This window comes from Lissotriton vulgaris, chromosome 7 (genome assembly GCF_964263255.1).
Source record: "Lissotriton vulgaris chromosome 7, aLisVul1.2, whole genome shotgun sequence".
Lineage (NCBI taxonomy): Eukaryota > Metazoa > Chordata > Amphibia > Caudata > Salamandridae > Lissotriton > Lissotriton vulgaris.
In genome coordinates this window covers 774,340,510-774,356,587 of record NC_141695.1, presented here as the reverse complement: position 1 = coordinate 774,356,587, position 16,078 = coordinate 774,340,510, and the positions used below count along the sequence as shown (strand labels likewise).

The window sequence follows — 16,078 nt, the reverse complement described above, 5'->3', positions numbered from 1 at the left end:
TGCACTGTTGCTGCATGGGGTGTTGTATACAGTAAAGGGCTTGGAGCCCGCCCATTTCTTACCATTTGATGACCTATTTATCATTCTTTTTAAGTGCTTCTTAATTGGCCACCATATGCCTCATGTCAGTTCCTTTTATTTCCCCACAGCATGGACCAATTACTAATTGATTTAATTTGATTAGTGTCCTTCCGCTGCTGGCTCTGCGATTCAAAATACTTTTTTAAAAAAATTTTGTCCATCATTTCCACTTCCATGCTACACCTTTGAGTTGCTTTTAACTTTCGTACTACAGGTTTGTTTTTTGTTCCCTCAAATTGTTTTGGAATTTGGCGCTTCCTTTTACAGCACCAAAAAAATGGCATGGACTATTAAAGTAGTTTGTGTCTTTGTTTTACAGTTCAGCGCGTCCTCATATAGCACCAAACTCATGGCATGGAATATTAAAGCAGTCTGTGTGACTGCATGTGTTTGTAGGCTGTTACTCTTTGCGTATGCAAAGTATGTGACTGTTTAAAATGTACAGTAGTCTGAAACCAGACTCCCATATTCTTTGCAGACAAGCATTCCAGTCACATGCTTCAGGCCAGCCTGCCACTAAGCAACAAACATTTTGTACACATCTGTGCCTTTTAAAACTCAAAGTATGTGGCTTTTTGAAATACATCAATTTTGGGCACGGCTGCAGTTAATCCATTTCTCCATAAAACCTGCATCCTCAGTCTCATATATATTCTGCCTCTTCTATGTGCATATAAAGTATGTGTCTGTTTAAAGTACTTCCCTTTTGTGCAGCACAGCAGCTACTCCATTTATCTTTAAAATCTGTGCCTAAGTCCTCATTCTCATATGTATTCCACCGAAAACGCTTCCAGGCGCCCATTATTCATATGCACTTAGGTGCAAGAGATGTAGCTTAACGGCCAAAGATACACTCAACTCTACTCCAAAATACCCAACTCAACTCCACTCCAATCTACCCCAATCTATCCCAATCTATCCCACTTCCATCTACCCCATCCCGCTCCGCTCTAGTCCAGTCTACCCGACTTGACTCCACTCCACTCCATTGTACCACAATCTATCCCACTCCATTCCAATCTACCCCACTCCACTCCAATCTACCCCACTTTACCCACTGCCACTCCACTTCAGTCCACCCCAATCTGCCCCACTCCAATCCAATCTACTCCACTCCAATCCACCCCAATCTACCCCACTCCACTCCAATATACCCCACTCCACTCTAATATACTTCACTCCAGTCCTATGTGCCCCACTCCACTGTACCCCAAACTACTCCACTCCACTATAATCTATCCAACTCCATCTCAATCCACCCCACTTCAATCTACCCCACCCCACTCCAATCTACCTCAATCTACCATACTCCACTCCAATCTACCCCACTCCACTCCAATCTATAAACTCCACTCTACCCCAGTGTACCCTACTCCACTCTACCCCACTGCACTGCAATCTACCACACTCCAATTCAATCTACCCCGTCCAAATTATCCAGCTCCAATCTACTCCACTCCCTCACCCAATCTACCCAAATCTACCCCATTCCACCCCAATATATCCCACTGCAATCCGCTGCCACTCCACCCCAATATACCCTTATCTACCCAACTCTTATCTGCCCCACTCCATTCCAATCTATCCCACTCCACTCCAATCTACCCCACTTTAACCCACTCCAATCTACCACATTCCACCACAATCTACCCCACTCCAATCTACCTCACTCCACCTCACCCCATTTTAACCTACTCTACTCTACCCCAATGTCACCCTCTCAATTCCAATCTACCCCACTCCACTTTACTACAATCTACCCAATTCCAGTCTACCGCACTCTACCCCATCCCAATCTACCCCACTCTACTCCATTCAAATCCAATCTACCGCACTCTAATCTACCCCGCTCTACTCCACTACAATATATCAATATATCCAGCCTACCCCACCCCAATCTACTCAACTCTACCCCTCTCCAACATACCCCACTCCGCTCCAATCTACCCCACTCCACTTTACTACAATCTACCCAATTCCAGTCTACAGCACTCTACCACATCCCAATCTACCCCACTCTACTCCATTCAACTCCAATCTACCGCACTCTAATCTACCCCACTCTACTCCACTACAATATATCAATATATCCAGCCTACCCCACCCCAATCTACTCAACTCTACCCCTCTCCAACATACCCCACTCCGCTCCAATCTACCCCACTCCACTTTACTACAATCTACCCAATTCCAGTCTACAGCACTCTACCACATCCCAATCTACCCCACTCTACTCCATTCAACTCCAATCTACCGCGCTCTAATCTACCCCACTCTACTCCACTACAATATATCCCAACCTACCCACTCCAATCTACTCAACTCTACCCACTCCAACATACCCCACTCTAGACATTGCTGACTTTGTTAGCCCACACTCCCTCCCCTCCGATGACTACATTCTCCTAGGGGACCTCAACTTCCACCTGGAGAATAACAACGACAACAACACCACCACCCTGCTGGAGAACCTCGCCAATCTCGGACTCAAACAACTGGTGAACACCCCCACCCACTACGCCGGGCCAATTTTCTCCTCCAGCAAGCACATCTCCTTCAATTACACCACGGGACTACACTGGACGGACCACAGCTGCGTCCACTTCAGCTTCAGAAAGACCACGACCCACCACCACCCGCAACAGGTTCCCCGCAGAAGCTGGAACAAAATAACCACCGACCAGCTCACCACATCTCTGAACCAAAACCGTCCCGCCATATCAACGGACCCAAATCAAGCAGCCATCAATCTCGAACAGTGGATCACCCACTGCGCTAACGAACTAGCACCCTTGAAAAACCATTCCAACAAGCCAGGAAGCAAAAAAGCCTCCTGGTTCAACGACGACCTCAAGAACTCCAAAAAGAACTGCCGCACCCTCGAGAAAGCCTGGCGAAGAAACCCAACCACAGACAACATGACCACCCTCAAGAACGCCACCCGCAAACACCACCAGCTGATCCGCACCACCAAGAAATCTACATTCAAGGATCGACTAGACAACAACGCCCACAACAGCAAGGAACTCTTCATCATTGTCAAAGAGCTCACCAATCCCAGCGCCGGCATCAACAACATCACTCCCTCTCAAGACCTCTGCGACTCTCAAGCCTCGTTCTTCCACGGCAAGATCGTAGACATACATAACCGCTTCGGCGACCAGCCCACTCCCCTCACCACTGAACCGAAGCTCCCCACCACCACCCTCCACACCTGGACCCCAATCAGCACCGATGACACCATCCGCCTGATGAACTCCATCCACTCCGGATCACCAACCGACCCATGCCCCCATCACATCTTCAACAAGGCCGACTCCGTCATCGCACCCCAACTCTCGGACATCATCAACTGCTCCTTCAACACCGCTACCTTCCCAGAAAGCTGGAAACCTGCCGAGCTCAGCGCCCTCCTGAAGAAACCTACAGCAGACCCCAGCGAACTTAAGAACTACCGCCCCATCTCGCTCCTCCCGTTCCCCGCCAAAGTCATAGAGAAGACCGTCAACAGTCAGCTCGCCGCCTTCCTTGAGTCTAACAACTCCCTCGACCCCTCACAATCCGGCTTCCGAGCCAACCACAGCACCGAAACCGCCCTCATCGCAGCCACAGACGACATCCGGACACTGCTCGACAACGGGGAAACTGCGGACCTCATCCTCCTGGACCTTTCCGCAGCGTTCAACATGGTCTGCCACCGCACACTTGTACAACGCCTCAGTAACGTTGGGATACAAGATAAGGCATTGGATTGGATCATCTCTTTCCTCGCCGGAAGAACCCAGAGAGTCCGCCTCCCCCTTTCAGATCAGAGGCCACCGAAGTCATATGCGGCGTTCCACAAGGATCATTGCTCAGCCCAACCCTCTTCAAAATCTACATGAGTCCTCTGGCATCCATCGCACGCCAACACAACCTCAACATCATCTCCTACGCAGACGACACCCATTGAATCCTCTCACTTACCAAAGACCCAACCACCGCCAAAACCAACCTACACGAAGGGATGAAAGACGTAGCCGAATGGATGAAGAACAGCCGCCTAAAACTGAACCCCGACAAGACGGAAGTACTCATCCTAGGATCATCCCCCTCTGCCTGGGACGACTCATGTTGGCCCCCGGCCCTAGGCAGCGCACCCAAACCAACGGACCATGCTCGCAACTTGGGATTCATCCTAGACTCCTCCCTCTCGATGACCAGACAAGTCAACTCCGTCTCATCATCATGTTTTAACATCCTACGCATGCTCCGAAAGATCTTTCGATGGATCCCCACCGAAACAAGGAAGACGGTCACCCAAGCACTTGTCACCAGCCGACTGGACTACGGAAACACCCTCTATGCCGGAACCACAGCCAAATTGCAGAAAAGACTTCAACGCATTCAAAACGCCTCCGCTCGACTCATCCTAGACATACCTCGCCACAACCACAAATCCGGTCACTTGGGAGACCTGCACTGGCTCCCCGTCAACAAGAGAATCACGTTCCGCCTCCTCACCCACTCACACAAGGCCCTCCACGACCTAGGACCCAGATACCTCGATACTCGCCTGACCTTTTACACCCCCACCCGCCAACTACGTTCGTCCAACCAAGCCCTCGCCATAATTCCACGCATCCGAAAAGTCACCATGGGAGGAAGATCCTTCTCCTACCTGGCGGCCAAGACCTGGAACTCCCTCCCCACCCACCTCCGTCTCACACAGAACCACCTCTCCTTCAGAAAGCAACTCAAAACCTGGCTGTTTGATCAGTAGCGAACCCCTCTCCCTTAAGCGCCTTGAGACCCTCTGGGTGAGTAGCGCACTATACAAATTTTCTGACTTTACTTGACCCCAATCTACTCTACCACACACCAATCTACCCCATTCCAATTTAACTCAATTTACCCACTCCAATCTACCCCAATCAACCGAGCTCCACTCTAACCCCAACAGCAGCCACACTGGTGTGCAACTTGGCTAAAACACACTGCCAAAGCCAATAGCGCTAGTATAGGTGAGACCTATTAACTTTGCCAATGTTCGTTTCTCTGAACATCTCTTCTCGTGTCCTGCGAGAGGCCACCCTCCACAGCCTTCTTCGCGGTCACCCTCACGTCCCATGCACACGTGCATGGAACTGTTGCACAGACTGCTTGTTCTAAGCCCCAGATGTGAGGCACCTGGCGGGAGGTCACTGGAAAGGGGCCACCTCTGGAACAGATAGATACATCTGCACTGTCGGTGCTGAATCATAGCAGTCCGTCCGCCCCTGAAGCTGGCCCCTCAACTGCGGCCCACTGTGGACACTCTTCAGGGCCCAGCTGGCACTGTGGGGGTGCACGGAGGTTTGCTAGCGAACACACATTTGATATCTGGCTCAGTAGGACAAAAAGTGCGAGAAGTGTGGGGAAACAGACAAATAGTGGGGGTACATGGATGCCTTGGATAGCATGGGAAGATGTGTGGGCCAGTGGATAGACAGTTTGCATTGCGTAAGAAACATGGAGGCAGTGCAAAGAGCTTACTGCACACTGACAAGATGTGAAAAGAGCCTGCTGCAAAAGGACAGGCAGTGAGAGGGGCTTGGTCTGCACGGACAGTCAGTGATAGAAGTCTAGTTTATGTGAACAGGCAGAGAGAGGAGCTTTGTGCGCACGGAGAGAAGTGAGAGGAGCTTGGTACACATAGGCAGTGAGTGGAGCTTTATGCACAGGGACAGCATTGAGAGGAGCTGGGTGCGCCGGCACTGGCAGTGAGAGGAGCTGGGTGCGCCGGGACTGGCAGTGAGAGGAGCTGGGTGCAGAGGAACAGGCGGTGAGAGGAGCTGGGTGCGCACGGACAGGCGGTGAGAGGAGCTGGAAGCGCAGGAACAGACGGTGAGAGGAGCTGGGTGCGCAGGGACAGCCGGTGAGAGGAGCTTGAAGCACAGGGACAGGTGGTGAGAGGAGCTTGGTGCGCAGGAACAGACGGTGAGAGGAGCTGGGTGCGCAGGGACAGCCGGTGAGAGGAGCTGGGTGCGCAGGGACAGCCAGTGAGAGGAGCTTGAAGCACAGGGAAAGACGGTGAGAGGAGCTGGGTGCGCAGTGACAGGCGGTGAGAGGAGCTGGGTGCGCAGTGACAGGCGGTGAGAGGAGCTGGGTGCGGAGGGTTAGGCGGCAAGAGGAGCTGGGTGCGCAGGAACAGTCGGTGAGAGGAGCTGGCTGAGCAGGGACAGGCGGCAAGAGGAGCTGGGTGCGCAGGGATAGGCGGTGAGAGGAGCTGGCTGAGCAGGGACAGGCGGTAAGAGGAGCTGGGTGCGCAGGGACAGGCAGTGAGAGGAGCAGGATTCGCAGGGACAGGCGGTGAGATGAGCTTGGTGCGCAGGGACAGGCAGTGAGAGGAGCTGGGTGTGCAGGGACAGGCAGTGAGAGGAGCTTGGTGCGCAGGGACAGGCAGTGAGAGGAGCTTGGTGCGCAGGGACAGGCAGTGAGAGGAGCTGGGTGCGCAGGGACAGGGGGTGAGAGGAGCTGGAAGAGCAGGGACAGGCGTTGTGAGGAGCTGGGTGCGCAGGGACAGGTGGTGAGGGGAGCTGGGTGCGCAGGGACAGGCGGTGAGAGGAGCTGGGTGCACAGGGACAGGCGGTGAGAGGAGCTGGGTTCGCAGGGACAGGCGGTGAGAGGAGCTTGGTGCGCAGGGACAGGCGGTGAGAGGAGCTGGGTTCGCAGGGACAGGCGGTGTGAGGAGCTAGGTGCACAGGGACAGGCGGTGAGAGGAGCTCGGTGCGCAGGGACAGGCGGTGAAAGGAGCTGGGTGCGCAGGGACAGGCAGTGAGAGGAGCTGGGTACGCAGGGACAGGCGGTGAGAGGAGCTTGGTGCGCAGAGACAGGCAGTGAGAGGAGCTGGGTGCGCAGGGACAGGCAATAAGTGGAGCTTGGAGCGCTGGGACAGGCAGTGAGAGGATCTTGGTGCGCAGGGACAGGCGGTGTGAGGAGCTGGGTTAGCAGGGACAGGCGATGAGAGGAGCTGGGTTCGCAGGGACAGGCGGTGTGAGGAGCTGGGTACGCAGGGACAGGCGGTGAGAGGAGCTTGGTGCGCAGAGACAGGCAGTGAGAGGAGCTGGGTGCGCAGGGACAGGCAATGAGAGGAGCTTGGAGCGCCGGGACAGGCAGTGAGAGGATCTTGGTGCGCAGGGACAGGCGGTGTGAGGAGCTGGGTTCGCAGGGACAGGCGATGAGAGGAGCTGGGTTCGCAGGGACAGGCGGTGTGAGGAGCTGGGTATGCAGGGACAGGCGGTGAGAGGAGCTGGGTGTGCAGGGACAGGCAGTGGGAGGAGCTGGGTGCGCACGGACAGGCGGTGAGAGGAACTAGGTGCGCAGGGACAGGCGGTGAGAGGAGCTGGGTGTGCAGGGACAGGCAGTGAGAGGAGCTTGGTGCACAGGAACAGACAGTGAGAGGAGCTGGGTGCGCAGGGACAGGCAGTGAGAGGAGCTGGGTGCACAGGAACAGGTGGTGAGAGGAGCTCAGTGCGCAGGGACAGGCAGTGAGAGGAGCTTGGTGCGCTGGGACAGGCAGTGAGAGGAGCTGGGTGCGCAGGGACAGGCGGTGAGAGGAGCTGGGTGCACAGGAACAGACAGTGAGAGGAGCTGGGTGCGCAGGGACAGGCAGTGAGAGGAGCTGGGTGCACAGGGACATGCGGTGAGAGGAGCTGGAAGCGCAGGGACAGGCGGTGAGAGGAGCTTGGTGCACAGGAACAGACGGTGAGAGGAGCTGGGAGCGCAGGGACAGCCGGTGAAAGGGGCTTGAAGCACAGGGACAGGTGGTGAGAGGAGCTTGGTGCACAGGGAAAGACGGTGAGAGGAGCTGGGAGAGCAGGGACAGGCAGTGAGAGGAGCTGGGTGCGCAGGGATAGGCGGCAGGAGAAGCTGGGAGCGCAGTGACAGGCGGTGAGAGGAGCTGGGTGCGCAGGGTTAGGCGGCAAGAGGAGCTGGGTGTGCAGGAACAGTCGGTGAGAGGAGCTGGCTGAGCAGGGACAGGCGGCAAGAGGAGCTGGGTGCGCAGGGACAGGCGGTGAGAGGAGCTGGGTTCGCAGGGACAGGCGGTGAGAGGAGCTTGGTGCGCAGGGACAGGCAGTGGTTGGAGCTGGGTGCGCACGGACAGGCAGTGAGAGCAACTGGGTGCGCAGGGACAGGCGGTGAGAGGAGCTGGGTGTGCAGGGACAGGCAGTGAGAGGAGCTTGGTGCAGAGGGACAGGCAGTGAGAGGAGCTGGGTGCGCAGGGACAGGGGGTGAGAGGAGCTGGAAGAGCAGGGACAAGCGTTGTGAGGTGCTGGGTGCGCAGGGACAGGTGGTGAGGGGAGCTGGGTGCGCAGGGACAGGCGGTGAGAGGAGCTGGGTGCACAGGGACAGGCAATGAGAGGATCTGGGTGCGCAGGGACAGGCAGTGAGAGGAGCTGGAAGAGCAGGGACAAGCGTTGTGAGGTGCTGGGTGCGCAGGGACAGGTGGTGAGGGGAGCTGGGTGCGCAGGGACAGGCGGTGAGAGGAGCTGGGTGCACAGGGACAGGCAATGAGAGGATCTGGGTGCACAGGGACAGGCGGTGAGAGGAGCTGGAAGCACAGGGACAGGCGGTGAGAGGAGCTGGGTGCGCAGGGACAGGCAGTGAGAGGAGCTTGGTGCGCTGGGACCGGCAGTGAGAGGAGCTGGGTGCGCAGGGACAGGCGGTGAGAGGAGCTGGGTGCACAGGAACAGACAGTGAGAAGAGCTGGGAGTGCAGGGACAGGCGGTGAGAGGAGCTGGGTGCGCAGGGATAGGTGGCAAGAGCAGCTGGGTGCGCAGGAACAGTCGATGAGAGGAACTGGGTGCGGAGGGACAGGCGGTGTGAGGAGCTTGGTGCGCAGGGACAGGCAGTGTGAGGAGCTGGGTGCACAGGGACAGGCTGTGAGAGGAGCTGGGTTTGCAGGGACAGGCGGTGTGAGGAGCTAGGTGCGCAGGGACAGGCGGTGAGAGGAGCTCGGTGCGCAAGGACAGGCGGTGAAAGGAGCTGGGTGCACAGGGACAGGCAGTGAGAGGATCTTGGTGCGCAGGGACTGGCAGTGAGAGGAGCGGGGTGCGCAGGGACAGGCGGTGTGAGGAGCTGGCTGAGCAGGGACAGGCGGTGAGAGGAGCTGGGTTCGCAGGGACAGGCGATGAGAGGAGCTGGGTTCGCAGGGACAGGCGGTGTGAGGAGCTGGGTGTGCAGGGACAGGCGGTGAGAGGAGCTGGGTGTGCAGGGACAGGCAGTGGGTTGAGCTGGGTGCGCATGGACAGGCGGTGAGAGGAACTGGGTGCGCAGGGACAGGCGGTGAGAGGAGCTGGGTGTGCAGGGACAGGCAGTGAGAGGAGCTTGGTGCGCAGGGATAGGCGGTGAGAGGAGCTGGAAGAACAGGGACAGGCGGTCTGTGGAGGTGGGTGCGCAGGGACAGGTGGCAAGAGGAGCTGGGTGCGCAGGGACAGGTGGTGAGAGGAGCTCAGTGCCCAGGGACAAGCAGTGAGAGGAGCTTGGTGCGCTGGCACAGGCAATGAGGGGGGCTGGGTGCGCAGGGACAGGCGGTGAGAGGAGCTGGTTGTGCAGGGACAGGCAATGAGAGGAGCTGAGTGCGCAGGGACAGGCGGTGAGAGGAGCTGGAAGCACAGGGACAGGTGGGGAGAGGAGCTTGGTGCACAGGGCTAGACGGTGAGAGGAGCTGGGAGAGCAGGGACAGGCAGTGAGAGGAGCTGGGTGCGCAGGGACAGGCGGTGAGAGGAGCTGGGAGCGCAGTGACAGGTAGTGAGAGGAGCTGGGTGTGCAGGGATAGGCAGCAAGAGGAGCTGGGTGCGCAGGAACAGCCGGTGAGAGGAACTGGGGCGGAGGGACAGGCGGTGTGAGGAGCTGGGTGCGCAGGGACAGGTGGTGAAAGTAGCTGGGTGTGCAGGAACAGGCAGTGAGAGGAGCGGGGTGCACAGGAACAGGCAGTGAGAGGAGCTGGGTGCTCAGAGACAAACGGTGAGAGGAGCTGGGTGTGCAGGGACAGGCAGTGGGAGGAGCTGGGTGCGCACGGACAGGCGGTGAGAGGAACTGGGTGCGCAGGGAAAAACGGTGAGAAGAGCTGGGTGTGCAGGGACAGGCAGTGGGAGGAGCTGGGTGTGCAGGGACAGGCAGTGGGAGGAGCTGGGTGTGCACGGACAGCCGGTGAGAGGAGCTGGCTGAGCAGGGACAGGTGGTGAGAGGAGCTGGAAGCGCAGGGACAGGTGGTGTGAGGAGGTGGGTGCGCAGGGACAGGCAGTGAGAGGAGCTGGGTTCGCAAGGACAGGCGGTGAGAGGAGCTGGGTTCGCAGGGACAGGCGGTGAGAGGAGCTGGGTTCGCAGGGACAGGCGGTGTGAGGAGCTGGGTGCGCAGGGACAGGCGGTGAGAGGAGCTGGGTGCGCAGGGACAGGCAGTGAGAGGAGCTGGATGCGCAGGGTCAGGCAGTGAGAGGAGCTGGATGCGCAGGGACAGGCAATGAGAGGAGCTTGGAGCGCCGGGACAGGCAGTGAGAGGAGCATGGTGCGCCGGGACTGGCAGTGAGAGGAGCGGGGTGCGCCGGGACTGGCAGTGAGAGGAGCTTGGTGCACAGGAACATGCGGTGAGAGGAGGTAGGTGCGCCGGGACAGGCAAAGAGAGGAGCTTTGTGCGCCGGGACTGGCAGTGAGAGGAGCTTGGTGCGCCGAGACTGGCAGTGAGAGGAGCTTAGTGCATGGGGACAGGCAAAGAGAGGAGCTTGGTGCACGGGGACAGGCAATGAGAGGGGTTGGGTGCCCAGGAACAAGCAGTGAGAGGAGCTGGGTGCAGCGACAGGCGCTGTGAGGAGCTGGGTGCGCAGGGACAGGCAGTTGAGACGAGCTGGGTGCGCAGGGTGTGCAGGGACAGGCAGTGAGAGGAACTTGGTGCGCAGGGACAGGCAGTAAAAGGAGCTGGGTGCGCAGGTACAGGCAGTGAGAAGAGTTGGGTGCACAGGGACAGGCAGATGAGAGGGGCTGGGTGCACAGGAGCAGGCAGTGAGAGGAGCTTGGTGAGCAGGGACAGGCAAGGAGAGGAGCTTGGTGAGCAGGGACAGGTAATGAAAGGAGCTTGGTGCGGAAGGACAGGCGGTGAGAGGATCTGGGTGCATAGGGACAGGCAGTGAGAAGAGCTGGGTGAGCAGGGAACGCCTCCTCAGCCCCCGACATCACCATAGCCATCCCGGATGACTACAAGATCACCCGGAGGGACCGAATCAACCAAACCGGGGGAGGCATCGCCATCGTCCACAGAAACACCATCCGCATCACGACCAACTCCGACGACACCATCACCGCCGCCGAGCACCTTCACTTCCAGATACACACTGACCCCAAGAACACCCTCAGAGACTCCCTCATCTACAGACCCCCGGGACCACGCACACAATTCAGCGAAGCCATCGCAGACTTCGTCAGTCCGCACGCCCTCACCTCCACAGACTACATCCTCCTAGGGGACCTCAACTTCCACCTGGAGAACAACAAGGACTGCAACACTGATGCCCTGCTGGACAACCTCGCCAACCTTGGACTCAAGCAACTGGTGAACACCCCCACCCACTACGCCGGCCACACGCTTGATCCCATCTTCTCCTCCAGCAAGCACATCTCCTTCAGCCACTCCACCGGACTACACTGGACAGATCACAGCTGCGTCCACTTCAACTTCAGGAGAACCACGACCCACCACCACCCGCAACAGGTTCCCCGCAGAAGCTAGAGCAAGATCACCACCGACCAGCTCACCACCACCCTCAGCCAGAACCCGCACACCAACACGACTGACCCCAACGAAGCAGCCCGCAACCTAACACAGTGGCTCACCAACTGCGCCGACGAACTCACACCACTGAAGAATCCTTCCAGCAGACCCGGCAGCAGGAAAGTCTCATGGTTTACCAACGACCTCAAAAACTCCAAGAAAACCTGTCGCACCCTCGAGAAAGCCTGGCGCCACGACCAGACAGCAGAACACATGACAGCCCTCAAGAACGCCACCCGCAAACACCACCAGCTGTTTCGCACCACCAAAAGGACAACATTTAAAGAACGACTGGACAACAGCACCCACAACAGCAAGGAACTCTTCAGCATCGTTAAAGAGCTCTCCAACCCCAGCGCCTGCAACAACGACATCACACCCTCGCAAGACCTCTGCGACTCCCTCGCCTCGTTCTTTCACCCCAAGATCGCCGACATACACAACAGTTTCGGCGCGTTGACCACGCACCCAACCACCGAACCAGCGCCCCCCCACCACCACCCTCTGCACCTGAACCCCTGTCAGCACCGAAGACACCACCCGCCTGATGAACACCATCCACTCCGGCTCCCCTACCGACCCCTGCCCACACCACATCTTCAACAAAGCCGGCTCCATCATCGCACCCCAACTCCGGAACATCATCAACAGCTCCTTCGCATCCGCCACCTTCCCGGAGAGCTGGAAACATGCCGAGCTGAGTACCCTCCTGAAGAAACCCACCGCGGACCTCACGGACCTCAAGAACTTCCGCCCCATTTCGCTCCTCCCCTTTCCAGCCAAAGTCATCGATAAGACCATCAACAGACAACTCTCCGCCTTCCTCGAGACCAACAGATCCCTCGACCCCTCACAGTCCGGCTTCCAAGCAAACCACAGCACCGAGACCGCCATCATCGCAGCCACCGACGACATCAGGTCCCTGCTCGACAACGGGGAAACTTCTGCCCTCATCCTCCTGGACCTCTCGGCAGCCTTCGACACCGTATGCCACTGCACCCTGACACAGCGCCTCAGCAACACTGGAATCCAAGGAGCGGCACTGGAGTGGATCATCTCGTTCCTCGCCGGTAGAACCCAGAGAGTCCGCCTCCCCCCGTTCCAATCCACGGCCACCGAAGTCATTTGCGGCGTTCCGCAAGGATCCTCACTCAGCCCCACCCTCTTCAACGTCTACATGAGCCCTCTCGCAGCCATCGCTCGCCAACACAACCTCAACATCATCTCCTACGCCAACGACACCCAGCTGATCCTCTCCCTCACCAACGACCCCACCACCGCCAAAGCCAACCTCCAGGAAGGAATGAAAGCCGTCGCAGAATGGATGAAGTTCAGCCGTCTGAAACTGAACTCAGACAAGACGGAAGTCCTCATCCTCGGACCATCTCCTTCTCCTGGTGGCCCCCTGCCCTGGGCACCGCACCCAAGCCAACGGACCACGCACGCAACCTGGGCTTCATCCTGGACTCCTCCCTCACGATGACCAAGCAAGTCAACGCCGTCTCGTCGTCCTGCTTCAACACCCTGCGCATGCTCCAAAAGATCTTCCGATGGATCCCCACCGAAACCAGGAAGACGGTCACCCGGGCCCTCGTCACCAGCCGGACTACGGGAACGCCCTCTACGCCGGAACCACAGCCGAACTCCAGAAAAGACTCCAGCGCATTCAGAACGCCTCAGCTCGACTCTTCCTGGACGTCCCTCGCCACAGCCACATCTCTGCCCACCTGAAAGACCTGCACTGGCTCCCCGTCAGCAAGAGGATCGTGTTTAGACTCCTCACCCATGCACACAAGGCTCTACACAACACGGGCCCGAAGTACCTCAACAGCCGCCTCACATTCTACACACCCTCCCGCCAGCTCTGATCCGCCAGCCTCGCCCTCGCCTCCGTCCCACAAATTCGCAAATCCACCGTCGGAGGAAGATCCTTCTCCTACCTGGCAGCCAAGACATGGAACTCCATCCCCACTCACCTACTGCTGACCCTGGACTATCTCTCCTTCAGGAAACAACTCAAGACCTGCCTGTTCGAGCAGTAGCGACTCCCCCCCCTCCCCCCTCCCCCCCCTCAGCGCCTTGAGACCCTTTGGGTGAGTAGCGCGCCTTACAAATTTTGCTGATTGATTGATTGATTGACAGGCGGTAAGAGGAGCCGGGTGCGCAACGACAGGCGGTAAGAGGAGCTGGGTGCGCAGGGACGGGCGGTGAGAGGAGCTTGATGCACAGGGACAGGCGGTGAGAGGAGCTTGATGCACAGGGACAGGCGGTAAGAGGAGCTTCATGCGCAGGGATAGGTGGTGATAGGAGCTTGATGCACAGGGACAGGTGGTAGGAGGAGCTGGGTGCGGAGGGACGGGCGGTTAGAGGATCTTGGTGCGGAGGGACGGGCGGTGAGAGGAGCTGGGTGCTGGGGGAAGGGGTGGTGAGAGGAGCTGGGTGTGCAGGGACAGGTGGTGAGAGGAGCTTGGTGCAAAGGAACAGCCGGTGCAGGTGGTGGTGGTGAGAGGAGCAGTGTGCGCAGTGACAGGCGATGTGTGGTGGTGGGTACGCAGGGACAGGCGGTAAGAGGAGCTGGGTGCGCAGGGACAGGTGGTGAGAGGAGCTGGGTGCGCAGGGACAGGCGCAGGGACAGGCGGTAAGAGGAGCTTGGTGCGCACGGACAGGCAGTGAGGGGAGCTTGCTCGGCTTTGGACTTTGCCATACGGCACCCCACCGAAACCAGGAAGACGGTCACCCGGGCCCTCGTCACCAGCCGGACTACGGGAACGCCCTCTACGCCGGAACCACAGCCGAACTCCAGAAAAGACTCCAGCGCATTCAGAACGCCTCAGCTCGACTCTTCCTGGACGTCCCTCGCCACAGCCACATCTCTGCCCACCTGAAAGACCTGCACTGGCTCCCCGTCAGCAAGAGGATCGTGTTTAGACTCCTCACCCATGCACACAAGGCTCTACACAACACGGGCCCGAAGTACCTCAACAGCCGCCTCACATTCTACACACCCTCCCGCCAGCTCTGATCCGCCAGCCTCGCCCTCGCCTCCATCCCACAAATTCGCAAATCCACCGTCGGAGGAAGATCCTTCTCCTACCTGGCAGCCAAGACATGGAACTCCCTCCCCACTCACCTACTGCTGACCCTGGACTATCTCTCCTTCAGGAAACAACTCAAGACCTGGCTGTTCGAGCAGTAGCGACTCCCCCCCCCCCCCCCTCCCCCCCCCCTCAGCGCCTTGAGACCCTTTGGGTGAGTAGCGCGCTTTACAAATTTTGCTGATTGATTGATTGATTGACAGGCGGTAAGAGGAGCCGGGTGCGCAACGACAGGCGGTAAGAGGAGCTGGGTGCGCAGGGACGGGCGGTGAGAGGAGCTTGATGCACAGGGACAGGCGGTGAGAGGAGCTTGATGCACAGGGACAGGCGGTAAGAGGAGCTTCATGCGCAGGGATAGGTGGTGATAGGAGCTTGATGCACAGGGACAGGTGGTAGGAGGAGCTGGGTGCGGAGGGACGGGCGGTTAGAGGATCTTGGTGCGGAGGGACGGGCGGTGAGAGGAGCTGGGTGCTGGGGGAAGGGGTGGTGAGAGGAGCTGGGTGTGCAGGGACAGGTGGTGAGAGGAGCTTGGTGCAAAGGAACAGCCGGTGCAGGTGGTGGTGGTGAGAGGAGCAGTGTGCGCAGTGACAGGCGATGTGTGGTGGTGGGTACGCAGGGACAGGCGGTAAGAGGAGCTGGGTGCGCAGGGACAGGTGGTGAGAGGAGCTGGGTGCGCAGGGACAGGCGCAGGGACAGGCGGTAAGAGGAGCTTGGTGCGCACGGACAGGCAGTGAGGGGAGCTTGCTCGGCTTTGGACTTTGCCATACGGCACCTGTCCGTAAACTCTGAGCAGTAGTGTGCGCTACACGCGAAAACTGCCCTCTGTTGTCTTCTGCTCCCGAACATCCCAAACATTAATATAAACCTTAGTGATGTAATTGGTCTTTACAGCAGCAGCAAGTACTCGCGCGTACTGCATACAGTGCTGCAACACATCCGCCATAAAGCCCCTTAGACCAAACTCAATGAACCGTTAATGTACTTTTCATCATACATCGTATCTTGCTATAAGGCTAACGTGACGGAAGCATTAGAACGGAACGCCTACAAAGCCGAACATTAGTAGTAATAAAAATCAACATCATCTACTCGGCACAGATTGCAAATGACCCTCACA

The 16,078-nt window shown here is 58.0% G+C and overlaps 1 protein-coding gene across 3 annotated transcripts in view; it reads right to left on the bottom strand.

Moving 5' to 3' along the window:
- Positions 1-16,078, bottom strand: part of LOC147702393 (uncharacterized) — a 130,757-nt gene that overhangs the window by 95,316 nt on the left and 19,363 nt on the right. The gene's annotated exons all lie outside the window — the stretch shown is intronic.